The sequence below is a fragment of the Ctenopharyngodon idella genome, chromosome 6, assembly GCF_019924925.1.
Source record: "Ctenopharyngodon idella isolate HZGC_01 chromosome 6, HZGC01, whole genome shotgun sequence".
NCBI classification, from domain to species: Eukaryota; Metazoa; Chordata; class Actinopteri; order Cypriniformes; family Xenocyprididae; genus Ctenopharyngodon; species Ctenopharyngodon idella.
Genome location: NC_067225.1, coordinates 19,672,818 through 19,694,628, shown reverse-complemented (window position 1 = coordinate 19,694,628; position 21,811 = coordinate 19,672,818). Strand labels below are relative to the sequence as shown.

Sequence of the window (21,811 nt, the reverse complement as noted above, 5' to 3'; positions counted from 1 at the left end):
TTGTGATGGTTCCTCGTGTTTATTAAATTCCATAGTTCATCTACGTAAAGCATCTTTGATCTGGATTATCAAGTCAAGCCAGTATGTGACAATGCATATATATATGTATATGTTTATATATGTTTATGTATGTGAATCTAGGTGATATAGGTCACCTAGATCATCAAGTGACCCAGGACTGTCACTGACTGATTTTCCTTATAGAAAACAGATTCATGACTCCCCTGCTCCAACCAACTTATTTTCATATGAATTCTTCATTTGTGCATGCTTTTAAACACTTTACTTTGAGCCATTATAGGGATGGTAAACAATTGGATTTTCCTCCAATTTCCTAAATGTAATTCTGACATGTCAAAGACTCACACATGGCTGGCAGCTGATAAGGGCTGGGAGAGGGGGTGGGGGGTTTGCTGGGGAATCACTCTTTGCCGAGGTGCATCCCACGCTAATAGAACATTCTGTTTACCAAACGATGTTAATTACCCTTGTCCTGATGTGCGATCCGCTTCTCTCTCAGTTCTATTAATTAACTTAATCGGCAAGCTGAGACTTCACACCTCCAGCTACACTGTTTTTTGAAACAGGAGGTGGAAAATAGCACTTTTCCATGTTATTTCCGTGTTATCATAATAAATATTATCCTCTCTCACTTTTTCATCGTGTATGCTCAGGATTATTATTCATTATTAATCACAGTGGCATGTCAGAATATATTAGATTAGCGCTTTCTTCTGACAGGGAAACACAGAGTACTTTGAAGGCCTTTTTATATTTTGGCAGGCTGAGTGAGGCTGGAGATTTCCTAGCCTTAAATATCCTTATATATGACAGAATGTCATAAAATTTGTGTAACAGAGGGGAATCTGCCTTCATCTGAATCAGAATTTTACATTTTAAAGAATTTTAAATCAGAATTTGTAAAGTAAATAAGTTTATCACTTGTTTATACTGTTGAATATTTCAGGAAATGTAGAATTGTGCAGTTAAAGGCACAATATGTAATTTTTCGCCACTAGAGGTCGCCTATTCAAAACAAAGGCGTAGCTTGATGACGCCAAGATTGAGCGGAAAAAACGGAAATCAAGGGTAACTCAGGTATGACATCATTGACAGCCGGCACAATGATACGGACCGTTACACTGGTTAAAACTGCTGATTTCTCTGCATTTGAACATTCTTGGAAACATCTGGGATAATGTAAGTACACAAGTCAACAAAATATATAACACTGTTCCAGTGGTTTTTGAATATTTTAATACAAAAATCTTACGTAGTATGCCTTTAAGGAGCTATTTTAACTTCATCTGACCCTTACAAATGACTTTTCTTGGGATTTTGTTAGTTGATTCATATTAACCCTTAATTTTTTATTATTCATATTTTAACAGACATTTAAGAGGCTATAGGGAGGGATAGTGCATGAAGGGCACTGCTCATTTTTGAGGAATGTATTGAAAATGTGGTCAAGTAACTTGGTATTAAAACTCTGGCATCAGCTTAATCTAAGTGACATAAGGATACAGTTTTGAAGAAAAATGTGAAATTTTAACTTTTTAACTTTTTTCCCCTGTTCTATTAAGGGCTAAATAACATTTTTGACCAGTTGTTTAGATGTTATGCACATTTTTAACACCTTTCATCTGGATTCTCCCACTGCAGCAGCTGAATGTGAGAGATTCTTTGTTGCTTTTAGGTTGGTCTACTGTATTTTTGCATGCATGCGCTTTTCTTTCAAACCATGCATTTAGAATCAAAGAGACTCATTCAGGTGCATAAATAAGCAAGTATAGCATTTACTATTATACCCGGTTTGCCTGTTATACTGTAATTCAGCAGTTCAAAATGAATGCTCCTTAAGCACTGCCTGGTGCACATTTGAATATGTAAATGATAGTAGGACTAAACGGAGACTGTTGCACAGTGATGTAAGAGTGATGAGTCATGCCTCAGGGTCGAGTGAGCAGTTGTTGCGGTGATGGCCTCTGATTTGGGTGGGAGGCTGCACTGTGGCTGCTCACGCCTCTTCTATTAGATGAGTAACACACCCCACTGGGTGAATAGTACTGATGCTCAGTAGGACTGCTACAGTGAATGCCAAGAAGCTCTGCTGACGTAAACATACAGTCATCAGTATTGTAGTCCAGTTAAAATCCAAAACAGAGAAAATGTAATAAAAAGACACTGAAGGTCACCTAACAGCATTACGTTGACATGTGTGGGTCATTTGTTGCTGATGTTGCGGGGACCAAATGCCAATGGATTCTAGTTTATAAAGTTATAAATATGGATATTTTTCTTACAAAAATACATCGCTTCGCTTCACAAGGCCTTTACTAACCCCCTGGAGCTGTATGGATTACTTTTATGATGGATGGATGGATGTGCTTTTTTGGGCTTCAAAATCTCCAGTACTATTCACTTCCATTATAAAGCTTAGAAGAGCCAGAATATTTTTTAATATAACTCTGATTGTGTTTGACTGAAAGAAGAAAGTCATATAAACCTAGGATGGCTTGAGGGTGAGTAAATTATGGGATAATTCTCATTTTTGGGTGAACTAATCCGTTAAATCTGACAACTAAACAAACGTAGGCTCATTAGAAAAATATGCCTCTATGTACATTTATGTGCTGGTATGATATTTTCAACGGGATAGAGCATTACCTTTAAAGTTGGCATTAAACGGAAATTGTGATAGCCTTTTCTTCCATATTACAACTAATGCTGCTTTCATGTGCTAACTGAATTATCGTAAATACAAGTTTCCTAGTTAAAAATTGGACATGAACGCTCTCTCAAGTTGTATTTACCACTGGGAATCTCTGGGATAATTTTGATAGTTCCAAGTTCATAAACTTTAAACATGGCGGAGGGGAGAATGAATGCTGCAGTGACTGGTATTCTTTATTAGTTTTTTCCACAACAGCTACATCGCCTTGTTTTGTCATTAAAGTAGTGCATATTTACATATATGAATAACCAATTAATTATTGTATGTTTTACACACAGCAAAAATAGCCTGTAGCAAGCTGACGATCTAGATATAGCGGTAGATGTTTATATGATTGTCAATGAATGGGACGCCAAATATCATTTTGGCTTTAATAAGATTTTCCTAATAAATAAGCAGGAACAAACCTAGTGTCCTCCATGATTCTTGTTCTTTCTGACAACAAATCACTTGAATGCTACAAGCTCGTAATCATGACTTCAGAAGTGGGAAGTAGGAAATTTCTGATAGCATGTGAAGGCAGCAAATATCTGAATGAAACAGCTTCTCGAACAAGAAGAAATGTAGGGCAGGACTTAATCTTGTCTATCAGGAATTGATTAGATCATTGGATTGTTGTGGTTTCCTATTACTGTAACAGGTTGTCCCACCATGTGTCAATAAACAAATCATCAGAGAAGAGACGAGGTGTAACTGGTCTCTTATCCTCTTTGCGTTGTATTGTGTCAATAAAGCTTGTGCTTCAAGAAATCGTCTCCCACTAATTTATTGATATATAAGTTGATGAGTTGATACATTCCAGCATATTCGACACTCCTTGTGCTGGCGAAAATTTAAAAATATAACCCATGGTTCAAAATAATGCATTGTCACAAAATCAGAACATAACAATATCTAACACTTTTCTTGATATCGAATATATATATATATAATAATTATAAATAATTATAACAGAGTTATATATATATATATATATATATATAAAACTCTGTTACACATGGATAAATCATTCATAATCACTGCAGTTATATAAAATCATTTTTGATTTCATGGTGACTTTAACTGCCACTCACTGGAACTTCTGTGATACTTATAACAACCAGTATAATAAAATGTTGTCACATTCTGGTTCATCTGTTTTGAATAAAATGCTCCTTTAGCTCCACTCACTGGACATTTCACTTTATGAACGTGCAAGAAGCAACATATTATTTTGTTATTTTATTTATTTTTATTATTTACAATGAGCCTGGTTTGGACTAAACTTTGTGTGGGGACATCCTTATTTGTAAAAATGGTTGTAAAATAAAGTTTTTTGGGTTAGGGTTATGTGGGTTAGGTTGTGGTATTGACAACTAGCTGTATATAAAAATGAGAATCAATGGAATCTCCCAATTTAGCCAATGTGCCAGTGTTTCAGTGCAGTTTTCGTCACTTCTAGACAGAAATTTTGTTTCCTGAAAAAGTATTGTCCTTTTTTACTTTTCATAAAAGTTTTGAGAAATACATCAGTATTTTCCTGTGGCCTTTGTTCTACTGCTATTACAGTGAAATCTGTAAACACATGTAAAAAAAAACATCTTGATTTCTAATCTAAACAAGGCCTCTGTGGGGGTCATTAATCGCTAGGCTAATTGCTGGGTGGTTACTAATGAGAAGACAGTGCTGGTGTTACAGTGTGTGTAATTGTGTCCTCAGGGACCTCGATATCCTCCTGCTCTGTCTAGAGTTAATGTGATGTGTCTGAGCAATCGAATGCTGTCTAATTTGTCAAGCTCTATCTGTCTACAATGTCAGTGTGCCACAGGGTGAGAAGATTTCTGAATATATGTTCTAATCCAAAAAATATTTAGAAGGCACTTTTTAAGTGGACTAGAGGTTTGATGGACAATACACAAGCATAACATTAGTAGTATCCATTAATCATTTTTCTCATTGCCACTAGAATAGATGCTTCAGTAAAATGTGGGCCATAAATATTTAAGCGTGAAGGCTTGACCATTTAAATATCTGTGTACGGGTTTTGTCATGAGTTTTGAATGAATATGCGCATGAGAGAGAGTGTGTGCATGTGAAAAAGCTCCTGTCATTCTGACACAGGACAGCAGATGGTCTTATTTCTTAATCACGGTCATGGTGCTTAAGCACTAAATCCTCACTGGAACAATACAACCAGGCTTTAGCTTTAGTCTTTGCCTGACCACCTCAAACACCCGCCTTTACTGGCACACACTGGCCTTGTCCCAATTCCCTGAGTAGGCACGCTAGCCTCATCTTCTTCAGTCGTTATTAGGGATTTTCAGCCATTAGTAGTCCAAGAGTCTAATCAGTGCTTTATTACCAAGTGGAGTAACTCCAAAGCTGATTATGAAAATGATCAGTGAAAAAATTTCATTAAGGTTCATAAAAATGTTTTAACCACCTTGCAATGACTGTGTGCTTTTAGTGTCTGGAATATTCTGTAGTGTTTTGTCTGCCAAATTAAACACTCATGAATGAAACTCTAATGCATAACCTTGCATAATTGTATAACTAAACTCATAATCATGTGGATCATTCAGCTGTTCATTTTATCAGCAGCTTTGAATACTGTCCAGATTTTTTAAATCTGTAGCAGCATATTTTAGAAATTCAAATCCATCTAATAATTTGACATTGCATGGTGTATAGTTCAAGATGACTTCGAATAATTGGACATGCACAGGCTAAAGAATTCAAACTTAATAGTAATGTATCGGCCAACATTTCCCATATGTGTGAAAACAACAATGAATTGTTAATTTGTAGCATAAATGGTGATGTACAATATAATGACAATAATAAGACAGCTGAACGGAATTTAAACAAGTAACAGTGATGATTAATATAATCAATTCTGCCTTTGTAAAAATTAAAAGATGTCATGATAACACCTGTCCTCCTTCCCACACTCTGGACTCCATTTCCCAGCATCCCTCCTAGTTCTAACCTGTGTAACCCCTCTTGTTCGAACTGTCCGCTCTAAGCGGGATTAGAACCCGGGTCCCGGGCATGGGAGACGGGCGCTCTAACAAGGAGGCTAAAGACCTCAGTCTCTACCATCAGTTGCTAGAGCGCCCCTTGAGATCAGGGGAGTGAGGTTTACACGCACAGCTCTTCATTCCTTCATACCTGCTATAAGGACAAAGAGACTTTCAATTCCCAGTTAAGTGGTGCATCAGTGGCTTTCTCTGATACAGTTGGCTTACCGGATTCATTCCTTGTGTTACATGTTTCAATAAAAAAACTGTATCTGTGAGTCTCCTCTTCTGACCCTGATGGTACTGGTGTGGCAATGAGGATCCCCAATTTGTGCCTTTCAAAATGACAAGTATCTTTCCTTTTTTTTTATTTTTTATACAGTATTTTACGACTAGACATTGTAGTATTTTATGATGTCCAGTGCAGCTGGAACCATCAGATCTTTGCTCACAGTGTGCTGTATGAAAACTGGCACATCCTCTTCATATCATGTGGTGCATTGTTCTCTTTTTAACCACTGTGTGCGTGTGAGTATATTCAACACTGTCCATGTCTGCAAAGTTGATTTATACAAGCCCTTGGAAATGCTGCGTCAAGACCAGCACTGCTCGTCACCTGATTTTATAGTGTGTGAGCAGGGCTAGTTGTCAAATGGGGGAAATGTGTCACAAAGTCTGTCTCAGCTGTCTCAGCAACTATTGGTTTTAAATGTCAGTTTCAAAACCAAAATATGTTTTTCTTTGTTTTGTTTTTGTCACACCCTGGCATACATTCAATGGTCATCTATATAAAGAAGGTAGATTTTTAACCAAAAAGCTGAACCATACTCTCAAGACATGTATTTTAAGTTGTCACAGACTGTACAATATATCACAGACAAGGCTTAAGACATTTTTTTTGCAGGCAAGGCTTAAATGTATGCACATGTAATAAAACTGACTTTCAGAAACAGCCCACCCCTAAAAACATTAACTGTCGTAAAAAGTGACAGTATCCCCAGCCTCAACCATGGCTTTGGTCAGGCTAGTGACTCGTGCAGGACAAATATTCTATTTGAACCAATGCCTGGAGACGAACATAAAATAAATGCAGTAAATTGAGCATTCATCCCCCCATCCAGTGACTTAATCACACGCATCCCACGTCTCAGTGTATATAAGCGCTCTTGTATTGGAGATCCTCCTCTGCTTTTGACAGGCACAGTGCACGCTCAGCCTCTAGAACGAAAGCGCAAGCCTGGTGCGCGTGAAAAACGCCTGCTTCTTGCCAAAGCGACACAAAAAAACGAATACCAGCATCTTTTTAATTGTAGTTGGAGTGTTCGTTTCTTCTGTACGTACCCCGTGTATCAGTTCAGACTGTCTGCGATTAGCAGTGCTGAAGGACACAAGCGGAGCGGGTTTCGATACCGGGACAGAAGATGCTGGTTCTTCTTCATTGACGGTTCTGGTCCACCTCATGGGTTATACACACAAAAACACAACGGCGCAGCACTCGTGTTATTGATCACGAGTTTAAAACGGGATCATTTTGTGCCTCTTTTGTCTCCCACGTGCAAGAAAGTGGATCCGTATTTGAGGTGAGAATGTTATGCTCAGATGCTTGTTCCTGCTTTTGTTCTATTGTTTACACTGTTGCCTTTATTTTTGATATTAGAGCGTTGTATTTTGAAAATGGAGTGTTTTTTCATCTCAGGATTCTCAGTTGGGATGCTGAGGGCTGTTCATTAGGATTATTCAGTAATGTCTGATTAAGTTGCTCTGCTGGATTTAATACCAACGCTCATAACAGCGTTTTTTTGTTTTTGTTTTTTTGTTACAAGACGAAGTATTATAGATGATATGGGTACTTTTTGAGTGCTGTTCTTCTAAATATATCATTCTATCTCCGTTTGTACAGTAGCATTACAATGTAGTCTTTTGTAGCCAAGTGTTAGCTCGGAATCAAAAGAGTTAATTCCTACTATATAGAATAGAAAGGCAGCCAGCGATGACGCGGGAATTAAAAACAACTCCACAGCTGACAAAAATATGTTACAAAAACGTTTTGTTAACGTTCCCATTAAGAAATGAAAACGTTATTTCTGAATGTTCAAAACGTTCCATGATTGATGTGTAAATAACATTTTGTGCTAATGGTTTGATAACGTTAATAAAGACCAGATAACTTACATAAGCCATAAACAAACATTCTGTTAACATTACTGGAACGCTTGCTCATAACTTTGAGAGAACCTTGACAGAATGTTAACCAAAGTTCTGAGAACGTTCCCTGTTAGCTGGGACAGCCATTATTAAAATAACGATTTTAAACGAATGCAGCAGCCATTTCTGTGTTTTTTCCCCTTGAAAACGGAAGCAAAGTTGTTGATTTTCCTGTCGCAAGGAGCAGGTTTTAGTTGGAGCATCTGTTTGTTAATAGAGAGGTTTTCAGTCTGTGCGTGGTTTGTTGACACATGACATACACCACACTATTTTAAAGCATTTCAACATCTTCACTGTGATTTACTATAGCCTACTTTATTATGAACTATAGGCTTTTTTTGCGCAAGTAAAGGGCATGTTTGAGCTAAGTGGAAGTTTGTTACAGTAAAACGCACATTACATACAAATGTATCTAATTCTAGTATGAAAATACATATAGTTTCCCAATTAATCTGATGCACCAGAAATGTTATATGTTAGATTTAGCTTAATCTGTTGCAAGCACTTTCAGTTTGACTTATCCATGCAAAATGATTGTTTGCAGGGTTTGTTAAACCCTGTTTTTTGTTTGAAGTCACCATTCAGCCAACAACAGCAGACTGAAGTGCTGTCAGCTGGCAAGGCAGTGAGCCCTGGGAAAACCCCCCCATCTCCACACAACCACATTATATTGCCATCTTTGTTTTTTCTGTAGAAAATTTGTGTGTGGTTTCCTACTATGACCATTAGACTTTTTTGTTTTGAATAATTCTCCTTTCTCCCTTCAATCCTATCACATGTATGTCACACATGATCTGCACCATGTATTTTTGTCAATATAAATACACATTTTTTCCAACTCGGCAAGCAAGAAGATTTGTATTGATGACATATAAAATATTTACATATCTGCTGCTCGTATGTAATAAAAAGCCTTTCAGTTTAGCAGTATTAAGGCAATTTCTTAAACAGAATTGAAGCAGAATTAGCAAACAAGTCTGAAAAACTCTTATTATGGCATCTCTTTATGGTGTTCCCTGTAACAGCTCCAATTTAGTTCTGGGTAGATTCTTTCACCAGCTTAAGTTCCTTTTGTAGTTAATCCTGATGAAATAATAACATTACATAAAAATTATTATCACTGTTCACATGAGTCCAGAGGCTCCTTGTTAATTTGATGCATATTATTTTCTAGGCCCCTATCAGCATAACTATAGCAGTTTTGTTCTAGAGTATCAGAAAAAATGGAAGATAGATTTAGGTAATGCTTACAAAAAGATCAGTTAATCAAATTACTTGACAATTCTTTAATCATTTTTGACATCTCTTATTATTCATAATATTGCTCTAAGGATTTTATAAAAGTGACTATTTTTTGGCAGAATATACCACATACTGGAAACCATTGATGCAAAAGATTAAAAATCTCACAAAAGTCCAGAGATTGAGAGTGTATATGAGAAAGATCATATGTGATTTAGTTTGCCCTCCTAATGCTACTTGGCTTTTCTCCTATTCTGAGGCTTTCCTCATAATTACTTGCCCTGTTGAGCCAAGCATGTTTGCTGCCATCATCTCATGGACAATCAATCAGACCTTGGTTGAACAGATGGACCCTCAGTAACACAGGATAAAGGGTTTGCTTGATATATTTCATACCAGAATAACACATTCAATGCTTGGCTTGCAAGAAAGTCTGTATTTTAAAGTGTGAGTGCGGGGAATTGCCCTCCCACTCAACTGAATGTGCGATGTGAGTTTATGCATCTATGTTACAAGGTCTTTGTAACAGGCTGGGTTAGTTTGAATATATTGCTTTACTGAGCAGAGACCCAGATAAGTTTTTAATTGAAGTTTGTACTGTGTGCTATGACTTCTCATGTATAATTGTTTGTGCAGAACCTCAGCCACATAGTACCTCATCTGTTAGACCTTAGCACACGGCAGTTGTCATCAATCTCCCTGATTGTTCGTTTACTTTGGCTAATGAAAACCATACATTTCATTACTTCAGTCCATTGTTATAAAAATTATCTAGATTACTGAATAAACCTCTCTTTTATTCAAATATGGATTAGTTTCTTGTATATTGTTTGGCAGGGATTGAAGACGGACACAGTTTCATGCTTCAGAAAGTCTTTCATTTGGTCAGAAATACAAATATAAAGGAAGAAAGTCTTCAGAGGGTGGCTATAAAGGCTTAAACAAAAGTCATGCATGGTGACCTCCAATGCTCAAGACAGAAGGGATAGGTTGTTGAGCCAGAAGAGTAGGTGGTCATTCATTAAGTAGCCTCCCAGTTAGGTTTTGCCGTTTTGGACCTCAAGGAGAAGCTCCTCATGCACAGTCAGTATTGGCATGATATACACACCTCCTTGTGCCCGACACGCTGATCAGCCTTACAGGCTCAAGTAGTTCAGGCTCAATTAGTTTAGCGTAGGTTTAGGGCCATGTCAGCTTGTCAGCTCAGGACACCTTGCACCAGTGGGCCAGAACTGGTGCAGAGATTGAGGTAGAGGGGTTTTGGCAGTGGTGACAAGGTGCAATAAGCAGCAGGTGCGTCTCATTGTACTCTGCCAGCAGCACTCATGCACCTCCTCATTGCCATGCACTCCTATTGTGAGCCTGGCCATGGGCCAGTGAGAGGAGGGTCAATGTGACATTAATTATAGGGCTTGATTCTGTGTCTGTTTGCATATGCATGAAGATGAGATAAAGTGTGTCCTCAAATTTCCCAGGATCAGGATCTCAGTGGTTCCCAACCATGTTCCTGGAGCCCCCCAACAATGCACATTTTGCATGTCTCCTTTGACACACCCATTTCAGGTCTTGAAGCAAAGCCACTGGAAGGCAAGCCTGCAACCTTTAGCCAAAAAATCATAATGGCTAATGCTAACGCTCCGGCTCTGGCGGTACGCAGGGAAGGAGTTTTGAACGGCGGACACTGCCATTACACAATAGGCTGAGAGGTGCCGCACATGATTAAGTTAGCCGTTACGCTTTCTCCAATGGTAAGAGATACAGACCCTCTCATCTCCCTATAATATACAATCTCTCGGCGTTTCTCAATACCAAGTACACGAAGTTCGGACTTGCGTCCTTGGTAGTTCGGACTTGGCAAGTTCGACTCAGGAGAACGGCAAATGGTACAGCAGCGTACTTGATTGCGTCAATCAGCTCGCTCTGGCTACTCCGGTTATCTCTGTATGTATATTTTAGGCAACAATAAAACGAAATAAGTGATAAAACACCACTCTGCCTCTTTTCGTTTTCATTTAAAAAATCTTGAACATATTTATAGCCTCACAAATGTGGTTTAGGCAACGCGTTCATGATTATCTTCACTGCATGTAGTATTTATAACAAAACGAAATATAAAACACTGCAACCCTGTTTACATTTTAAAAAAATATGAAACATATTAATATGTGGTTCACTGTTATAAAATGAAATGTAACATAAAACACAACCCTGTCTCTTTTTGTTAAATGTCAGTTTTAATGATAATGGCCATTATAAAAGTATAAGTAAAAGGTATAAGAAGCAAAAAAAGCAAACAATTCAATCAAACGTACAAGTCAGCGCTTTAGTAGGTTAACGGTACATTTAAATAGAATTTAACTTAAATAGAATTATAGATTCATGAGACCAAAGATCACCCGTTAGATATACACAAGATGAATTTTGTCATGTTTAACCACTACAGAGACATTAGAACCAGCGGCAAATATCAGAAGGATTAGCCAAGGTAAAGCTGTTCTCGGCGGGGTATATGAGCGCTGAGCACCGGTGATCGCCTGGATGTCACAACTCCGAAAACGTTAGATCAAATTTTCAAATAGGCGCTATCTTTATCAATAAACCACAGATTTGAGCTTTAAACCAGTACATCACCTGAAAAACTTTTAAAACTACATATCATGACATAAAAACAGTAGTATGTTTAAATTACGTGGGTTTTCTCCTTTACTATTGATGCTTGCTGGTTAGTGCGAGATGCATTCTGGGATACCTGGCTGTCTCAAGTCCGCACAAGTCACCTCTCGATACATCCTCAATAAAAGGGGCGGATCAAGAACACATCCTGGGATTTTAACTGTACTTAGTTAGATGCGAACTTTGAATTGGAACAGTACTTAGGTAGCGACTGATGACGTTTCACAAGTGCACAAGAACACAAGTACAGACAAGAACGCATATTGAGAAACGGCTTCTGTCTTGAAGTCTCGACTAATGAGCTGATGATCTGAATCAGGTGTGTTTGATCAAGGAGACATCGAAAACATGCAGTGTTGGGTGGGGGGGAATCGTGGTTGGGAATCACTGTCCTATCTCTATATTCACATTTAACATATTAGGGCTGCATCTAACATAAATTGTTGTAACATCCATCAGTTTAAAACAATGAGAGTCTGATAAAATGATTAATTAAATGTATTATTATCCTTCCTTTTAAAACTTAAAACTGCTTTAGCTTCAGTTTTAGCAAGATATAAATGCATGACTGAAATTTAGAGGACCTGTAAAATTAAAGTTTTGTGATTAATTGCAGTTATTTATAATATTCAATCTGGCTGTAACCTTAAAGGTGTCATGACATGAGAAAACTAATTTTCCATTAAAACATTACCGTTAATGCATCCTGCAAGTTTCATAGCTTAAATTGTCCTCCTCAGTACAAAAAGAGGATTTAAAAAAAACAAGCTCCAAAAATGGCACATTTAGATGTTGTGGGATTTGCGAATTTAGAGGTGACTTTACATTTGCACATGACTGCCTCTAGAGCAAGACATTGATGAATACTTTTACATCATTGCACCGTTGGCCCCCCCCCAATTTCTGAACTACTCCATCCATTCACTTGAGCTGCTCCTGCCAACAGAACAATTGAGAGAATAAAAGAACGTTTGCTTTGATGCGGGGGGTTGATACTTTTTCCTATGCAATGACATTAGCCAGTCATAACAGTGATATTTACTGACAAGCCTTAAGGGTGATGCCCTCTTAAAACGATGAGTCATAATGAGACTTGAAAATAATAATTTGTGCGAATATATGACTTTTTTTTTTTTTTTGGCAAAAAATTTATTAACATAGTAAGTGAACCTCAAGAGACAACGCTGCTGTTTCTGAAAAAATTCATAGATGCATCCTTAATATCAGGCTTTTTAGAGAAGCTCTTGCTTTTTGTAGATGTTATTCTTATTTTTTTTCTTAATATTCTTTTTTTTTTTTACTTTGTGACCATGAGGTTAAAAGTTATGAAACTTTGTATGCCTGTTATTTCTGTAGCACAGGTTTTAAATGTGAAAAAATGCACCAAATATGGCATTTCCTTCTATTGAAGAATGAACTTGCCAACAGTATGTCCATGTTCTGCTTTTTTGGTTTATGAGTAACACGCTAAAATTGGTTGTCTTGAACCACTGAACTGTTTGCTGGAATAACTGAAAGGGTAAACAATGACAGAGATATTACAAAATGAATGTTTCAGTCAATGAGTTTTCATGCAAAATTTAGATTGCAAATGAAATGGAGTCAAACAGCCTGACAAGCCTCTAGGAAGGAAGAGCTCACGAACTGCTGATGTTGTGCAAACTTTCATGGTTGTGGTTGCACTGGTGTTGTTTTAGCAAACTGATATGGGTATGACAACATTTTTTTTTTTTGTTCTGCTTATGTTATTTGCATATTACCAATGACAAAATAGACATTTCCTCTCACAAGCCATTATCACTTATCTAAACACAGTTAGAGTAACAAAGTTTTCTATGCATGTTCTCTGTAGATTGGAGCTGTTTGCATCTATACAAACATACTTAATGGTCTTTAACAAGACATAACAGTATCCAGTTTCCATTATGTGGCCTTTAGGTGTTTGTTTGAGAAAAGACCATGAGAACATTGTCTCATGATGTCATGTCTTTGCAATTGCTTGTTTTATTTAGCCTATTTTTCTAGATGTGCCAAACCAAGTGTGTCTTTTGCATGAAACCTTGGGAAAACAGCATATTAGCCAGGAGATATTTGTCAGCATTGGCCCCAGTCCACTCAGTTTTATGTAACACAGTTCAATAAATCTATAATGGCAACACAGGCTGAGTTTTATTCACTTTTGATGAGATAAGTAGATGCATTTTGTCAACTGTGAATTTGCCCCTGTTTGAGTGTCATTTTCATTAGTCTACTCTAGACAGAATGATTGGATCATTCTTCACGTCAAGATTAATCTATTTTATTTGCCTACTGAAGCTCTTATACAATCCTATCTTTAGGGCAATATGCAACTCATTAAATATACAGTTTTGACTGGTAATATTATAAATGCAGTAGTAAGTGATGTTTACATACAGTATGGATACTATGTATTTTTTAACGCATTTTTAAGCTTGTATTGAAGAGAATGTTTTGCATGTCTCAACTGACATTTATGTGTTATGTGAATTTCTATCTGAGATTAATTACACATTTTAAGTGATTTAATTAAAGATATTTTTATAGCTTTTAATGAACTACCATAAATCATTCCTGTAAGTCCTGTAAATTAAAAACTTAATAAAAATAATGTGGTTCATTGCTATTGATTAAAGTGGTTTTTAGAGAGTAACTGAGCTTAGTGTCTGTGTTGAATGTACATGACATTTATATTTGATCAATTGCTGATTTCTTTTGTATAAGCACAGTGCACAGTGCCAGCTTGACCTGATTCAACATGGCATTAACAGTGGCAGTGATTTGAAAAGCTGCTGTTGATATGATCTGTGGTTATCGCAGCTTCAGATCCCATGGAGAGTCAGATTATCTCTTTAGATTTTAATGCATGGAAGTATTTTAACAAGTATATTCACTATGGTTTCGCAGTCTCAGAATTAGGGCACCAATTATTCAGATTTAAAATTAAAATAAAATCCTAGGTTTGCATTTTGGCTTAAATCATCTTTGTTAGAAAATTATAAATGCAGAGGGAAGCAGAGACTGGATGTCTTGAATTAAGCTAAAGCTTAAGAAAATATAATCCGTGGCCCTGAGAATATTATGAAACCAAAAGAACCAAGGTGGATGTTAAAGAAAAAATTCACAGTCAAATGGCAGCAGTGATTGGATTCTAAAACACGCTTTGTTTTCAATGAAGGTCTATGGTTAAATCAATCAGGTCTTTAGCAGACAGCAGGATGTAAATAGTAAACAGTATTCCATTAAAGCTTCAGATCCTGTATATGTGGATAATTAACTGAATCCAAAATCCATCCACTTAGCTTTTTAATCAGAGAGAAAATGGAGGAGGGCACATAATGTGGTGGATCGCGGCTGTGTCATGTTTTACTCTGTGGTGACTTATAGGCTCGTTGTGTGTGTGTGTGTGTGTGTGTGTGTGTGTAGAGAGAGGAAACCTGTTTTTTCCACAGGGTGTCTGGAAGGAGCTAATACATCATGATGAGGCTGGCCAAGCTGCTCCATTTGATGCCTGCATGTGTAGCCTTTGAGAATTTATATGGTTTCAGCTCTGCTATTATAACCTTTAATAGATTATTGAATTAGAAATCTCCTAGATGGTTTATTTGGGAATTGTGATTGTACAGATTTTATAAAAGTACCATTTCCCTTAGTTATACATGGGCTCTGAATAGCCGCAGTCACTAAGTATACTATAGTCACTAAGTATAAATAAATACATAAACACACACACTAACATTCAAAAGATTGGGATTGATAATATTTTTTAAAGTCTCTTATGCTCAACAAGGCTGCATTTATTTGAAAAAGAAATAAATCCTGTCACATTTCATCAATTTAATACAACCTTGCTGAATAAATGAACTTACATTTATAAGAGACATAAAAAATATACTGGTGCAGTATATGACACTTAGGTATTTTAGTCCTCATATTTAGGACTAAAAGCACCTCTACCTTTTTTGAGCTGATAATTGTATAAGAGTGCAAACACTATGTATCTCTATATACAATTTTGTCTAGGATAGTAAAAATGTGCCAACTACTGTATGCAGTACAACCCAAACCTAAACTGACAAACTAATTCTGCATTTAATGCCATCCAATAAAATTTGTAGGAAAAACAGTTAAAGCCTTTTTGACCCTCATGCTTATTCTTTTGTGACAGCATATTTGATCTGAACTGTGTCTGAACTAGGATTTGTTACACAGCCTTCATTTTTTTATGAATACACATAGTGCTGTTGGCTGATGTGAGAATGGTTTTTCATTTAAATTTCTTGGGAGTGTTTGAATGTGTGTCTGAACCCAAAGCATATGTTCCTGTGAGACTGTGCCCAAAACCAAGCCAATGCTGCTCAGGTTCTGCTGAGCCAGATGTTGAATGTTTCTCCGCCAGCCATTTCACTATATCACAATGACAGTTGCTGGTAAGAGCCAACAGCTTGGCATGCTGTTCCCAGGTATACCTAGTGTGTCATTTGGAGCTGTCTATGGAAATCGTGCCCTAGTTTTGTTGAATATTTCATGTTGTTGTCAGGCCATTGTTTTGGGTTCATCATATAGTGGTGTGAATGTCTGTGTGTGTGAGTGTGTTTTATAAAGCTTTACAAAAACCAAAAACTTGGTCAATATAAGACAGAGCATGGATACCCTCTTACATAAAATACAACCCGAATTCCGGAAATGTTGGGACGTTTTTTAAATTTGAATAAAATGAAAACTAAAAGACTTTCAAATCACATGAGCCAACATTCTACTCACAATAGAACATAGATAACATAACAAATGTTTAAACTGAGAAATGTTACAATTTTATGCACAAAATGAGCTCATTTCAAATTTGATGCCTGCTACAGGTCTCAAAATAGTTGGGACGGGGGCATGTTTACCATGGTGTAGCATCTCCTCTTCTTTTCAAAACAGTTTGAAGATGTCTGGGCATCGGGGTTATGAGTTTCTGGAGTTTTGGTGTTGGAATTTGGTCCCAATCTTGCCTGAAATGGGACCAAATGAAATGGGCCTGAAGCTGCTGAAGAGTTTGTGGTCGTCTTTCAGTTTTATGATGCACCAAATGTTCTCTATAGGTGAAAGATCTGGACTGCAGGCAGGCCAATTCAGCACCCGGACTCTTCTACGACGAAGCCATGCTGTTGTAATAGCTGCAGTATGTGGTTTTGCATTGTACTTCTGAAATACACAAGGCCTCCCTGAAATGGAAGTCGTCTGGAGGGGAGCATATGTTGCTCTAAAACCTTTATATACCTTTCAGCATTCATAGTGCCTTCCAAAACATGCAAGCTGCCCATACTGTATGCACTTATACACCCCCATACCATCAGAGATGCTGGCTTTTGAACTGAATGCTGATAACACGCTGGAAGGTCTCTCTTCTCGGCGTCCGTGATTTCCACCAAGAATGTCAAATTTGGACTCGTCTGACCATAGAACACTTTTCCACTTTGAAACAGTCCATTTTAAATGAGCCTTGGCCCACAGGGCATGACGGCGCTTCTGGACCATGTTCACATATGGCTTCCTTTTTGCAAGATAGAGCTTTAGTTGGCATCTGCAGATGGCACAGCGGATTGTGTTTACCAATAGTGGTTTCTGGAAGTATTCCTGGGCCCATTTAGTAATGTCATTGACACAATCATGCCGATGAGTGATGCAGTGTCGTCTGAGGGCCCGAAGACCACGGGCATCCAATAAAGGTCTTCGGCCTTGTCCCTTACGCACAGAAATTTCTCCTGTTTCTCTGAATCTTTTGATGATGTTATGCACTGTAGATGATGAGATTTGCAAAGCCTTTGCAATTTGATGTTGAGGAACATTGTTTTTAAAGTATTCCACAATCTTTTTACGCACTCTTTCACAGATTGGAGAGCCTCTGCCCATCTTTACTTGTGAGAGACTCTGCCTCTCTAAGACATCCCTTTTATAGCTAATCATGTTACAGATCTGATATCAGTTAACTAAATTAGTTGCTAGATGTTCTCCCAGCTGAATCTTTTAAAAATGTCTTGCTTTTTCAGCCATTTGTTGCCCCCCGTGCCAACTTTTTTGAGACCTGTAGCAGGCATCAAATTTGAAATGAGCTCATTTAGTGGATAAAAGTGTAAAAATTTCTCAGTTTAAACATTTTTTATGTTATCTGTGTTCTACTGTGAATAAAATATTGGCTCATGTGATTTGACAGTCTTATAGTTTTCATTTTATTCAAATTTAAAAAACGTCCCAACATTTCCAGAATTCGGGTTGTATATAATATAATATAATATACAACAGTTCGTTCTGCTCCTCGAATCTGATTGGCTGAGAGCCTTTTCCAGCCATGGTATTTTATTATTTTTTAAATTTTATTAGTAAAATTGTATTATTTTACTATTTGTATCACTCTGCTTGTCTCTGCCGGATCTATACTGGCAGCATTTCTCACAGTGAGCTTCAGAGGAGCAAACCCACTATAATTTTACAAATACTACTTATATTGTGTCACGGAATGTAGTTTTAAGAGTTTTTTTAGGTGAGAATGTAGTTGTTTAGACCTCAAATATGCAATTTATATATAAACATAGCCCCTGTATGAAAATTGATTTAGGCGTTTTCAGAGATGTGAGTTCCAGGCCGTCAGCGGCTGTTCAGCACCCATGTACCCGCTGAGAAGAGCTTTATATGGGCCAGTCCTTCAGGAATTTGCTGCTTATGTAGATAGTGGTTAAACATGAGATATAATTTGTTTTTGGGTATGTCAAACAGTCAATCTTTGGTCTTATTAATCTATTACTTGCCTATGGCCTAATCACAGCAGTGCTGATATAGAGCCATATCACACTCCTACTCGTGTGATATATATATATATATATATATATATATATATAATAATACAATAATAATAATAATACAGTAATTATTATTGATGTACAGATGTGCATTACATTTCAGTTTTACTTGATATTGGCAGGACAACAAAACTGTTGAACTTAATCATGTGGTTGAAGTTAACTTTATATTATATTAAATTACAACTGCATTTCCAGAAAAGTTGGGACATTTTGTAAAATGCAATAAAATCAAGAGTATGTGATTTGTTATTTCTCTTTAACCTTTATTTAACTGACAAAAGTAACTTTTCTAAAAAAGTGGGGTTGTATTTTTTTAAACGCATATTATTATTATTATTATTATTTTTGTGCAAAAAATAGTATAATATTAATGAATAATTGGCAGACCCCTTGCAGTACCACTCGCAGACCCCCTGTTGAAGACCCCTGGTATGATGGAACAAGAATTTCCAAGTGTTGTATTAAATTTGTTTGTTTTCATACTGTCAGATATGCCAACTTGCACCATCTGGTGTTCACCAGTACATGAGATGAAACGTCAGTAAGTTTAATAGAAAACAGGATTAGAAAAGCGCATGTGATGAAAGGGACAGAAATACTTGGATTTGAAAGAGCAGGTGGGAGGCAGTAAAATGGATGGATGATAGACAATCCCACTTGGGAGGATTCTCAGAAAACACCTTGTAATTAGTTGAAAAGCGTAGTTTCAGATCACCTTGTCCTCTTCCTAGCCACCGGTGACTTCAAATTGGTAGAGCAGCTGGCTCAAAGGTAATGATCTCAGAATATTTGTTGCAGAACAAGCGCTGCTCCAGGGACCTTCTGTTTGCAGTGTCTCTGCTTTTACGTTTCTCCATGCACTTTCTCAGTAAATAATGAGAGAAGGTGACGGATGGAAACGGGAGAGTAGGAGGATAAGAGAGGGAAATTGGGCTGGAAACAATGGATGCAAGTGGGAGAGATTGCATGAAATGGCTGGACAAAAAGATAACTGGTTGTGTTTTTCACAGAAACGTAAGAAGATAGAAGTGACAGAAGTTGGCAGAGAATGAAAAAGAGAATCAAATCACTGACAGAAAGGCTTCCACAGTGGTGTATAAACCCCAGAAATGGTCTCCTCTGGGATATTGTCTGGCTATTTTCTTTCCATTACACACAGAGGCAGCAGAATGCTTGTCTGTGGTCTTCTTTCTTTGTGCTATATATGGTACATAGTGCTGAGCAAGATTTGAATATTCACGGTATACAGTACACAATAATTTTGCAGCTATATAAAATTAAATAATATAAATATAAATAGTTTTTTTTTTTTTTTTAGTTGACAATTAAAGGGATAATTTACCCATAAATAAAAAAAAAAGTCTGTGATTATTTACTCACTGTTATGTCCTTCTAAACCTGTATGACTTTCTTTACTGATTGCTCACTAAAAACCCTGAAAAAGACCGTAATTGTGAATTACGGTCTGCCATATTCTTCCGTTCATCTTCATCTTAATAATCCTCAGAGTTTTTTTTTCTTTTTTCCTTGTGAGAAACCCATTTTAATGCTGTTGAATCCTCTAATACTCATCCATGAATCTTCAGTTTGTGTTGATTTATTACCACTGACCAGCTAAGCCTCATTATTGAATGGGAAAATTTTATGTAGACAACATTGGCGACTCAACATTATTTTCACTAATTGACAGCAGAACACAGATGGCTTCGATAGAGCTTGACTTGTGTTTAACACTTTATGTTCCTTTAGGATTTTTTTCAGTCTAAATTGGGATTTATTTTCATTGTATTTATTTCAGTGGAAGCCATTCTGTCACACCATATGCTCACAATGATGCTCATTTTAAAATTCTGGACATTTAAATAATCGTTTCCTGTCAACCACCCACAAACACATGCCTACACAAACACATAAACACACATAAATACTGTATATGCACACACAAAGAAAAGTATTTATACTTTTGACTTCATGTAATCTTTTTTTGATAGATGTGGATGAGGTGGCATTGGTCTTTTTGAAATGAGATTATGACAGCAGCCATAATTCTTCCATTCAGTTCATCAGCTTGTTACATTTCAACTCATAAAAGCTAACTAATGCTTTGTTGGTAATGCTTTAGATTAGGGAATACATATTAACTATCTTTTATTAACTAGGAGTTTTCCCTCAATAAACTGCTAATTACTGCTTATTAGAAGTTAGTAAGGTTGCTTAGGTATGCGGAGGGATCAAGAATATGGTCATGCAGAATTAGGCCTTAATATGTGCACTATAAGTACTAATAAACAGCCAATATGCTAGTAATATGCATGCTAATAAGCAACTAGTGAATAGTGTTCCCTAATCTAAAGTGTTACCACTTTGTCCTTTGAAATCAGCCTTCCCTTCAGCTGCATCCGCTGAACATTCCAGAGTGATTTTACCAGCTCTTTTACTCACTCTGGATGAGTACAGTTCTTGGAGAGTGGGAAGGGGTGTACTGATGATTCTCCCAGCAGTCTGGACTATCCGCTGTACTCTTCTGAGGTCTGATTTGGTAGCCGAGTTGAACCAGACAGTTACAGAAGTGCAGAGGACAGACTCTATGACTGCAGAAGCAGCTCCTGTGGCAGGTTGAACTTCCTCAGCAGGTGAAGGAAATATAACTTCTGCTGGGCCTTTTTCAACAATGGAGCCTAATATGTGAGTGTCCCATTTCAGGTCCTGAGAGATGATAGTGCCCAGGAACCTGAATGACTCCACTGTTGCCACAGTGCTGTTCATTATGGTGAGTTGGGGGAGTGCTGGGGGGTTTCTCCTAAAGACCACAATCATCTCCTTTGTTTTGAGCATGTTCAGCTCCAGGTTGTTGTGACTGCACCAGACAGACAGCTCTTTAACCTCCTGTCTGTAAGCATACTCGTCACTGTCCTAGATGAGGGCAATGAGTGTAGTGTCGTCCGCAAACTTCAGGAGCTTGACAGAGGGGTCTTTTACTGTGCAGTCGTTGGTGTAGATCAGTGGAGCAGTGTCATGATAACTACTTTTTGTTGTGCGATATATTGTTCCAGAAATAATTGCGATAAACGATATTATTGTCATTTTAAGACCAT

At 37.2% G+C, this 21,811-nt stretch overlaps 1 protein-coding gene across 1 annotated transcript in view; it reads left to right on the top strand.

Moving 5' to 3' along the window:
- The first annotated feature begins 6,943 nt into the window (after nucleotides 1-6,943).
- The window catches only part of pde4ba (phosphodiesterase 4B, cAMP-specific a), a 176,378-nt gene continuing 161,510 nt past the window's right edge, over nucleotides 6,944-21,811 (top strand). The window contains 1 exon segment of the mRNA XM_051896307.1: nucleotides 6,944-7,313. The gene's annotated coding sequence lies outside the window, so the exon portion shown is untranslated.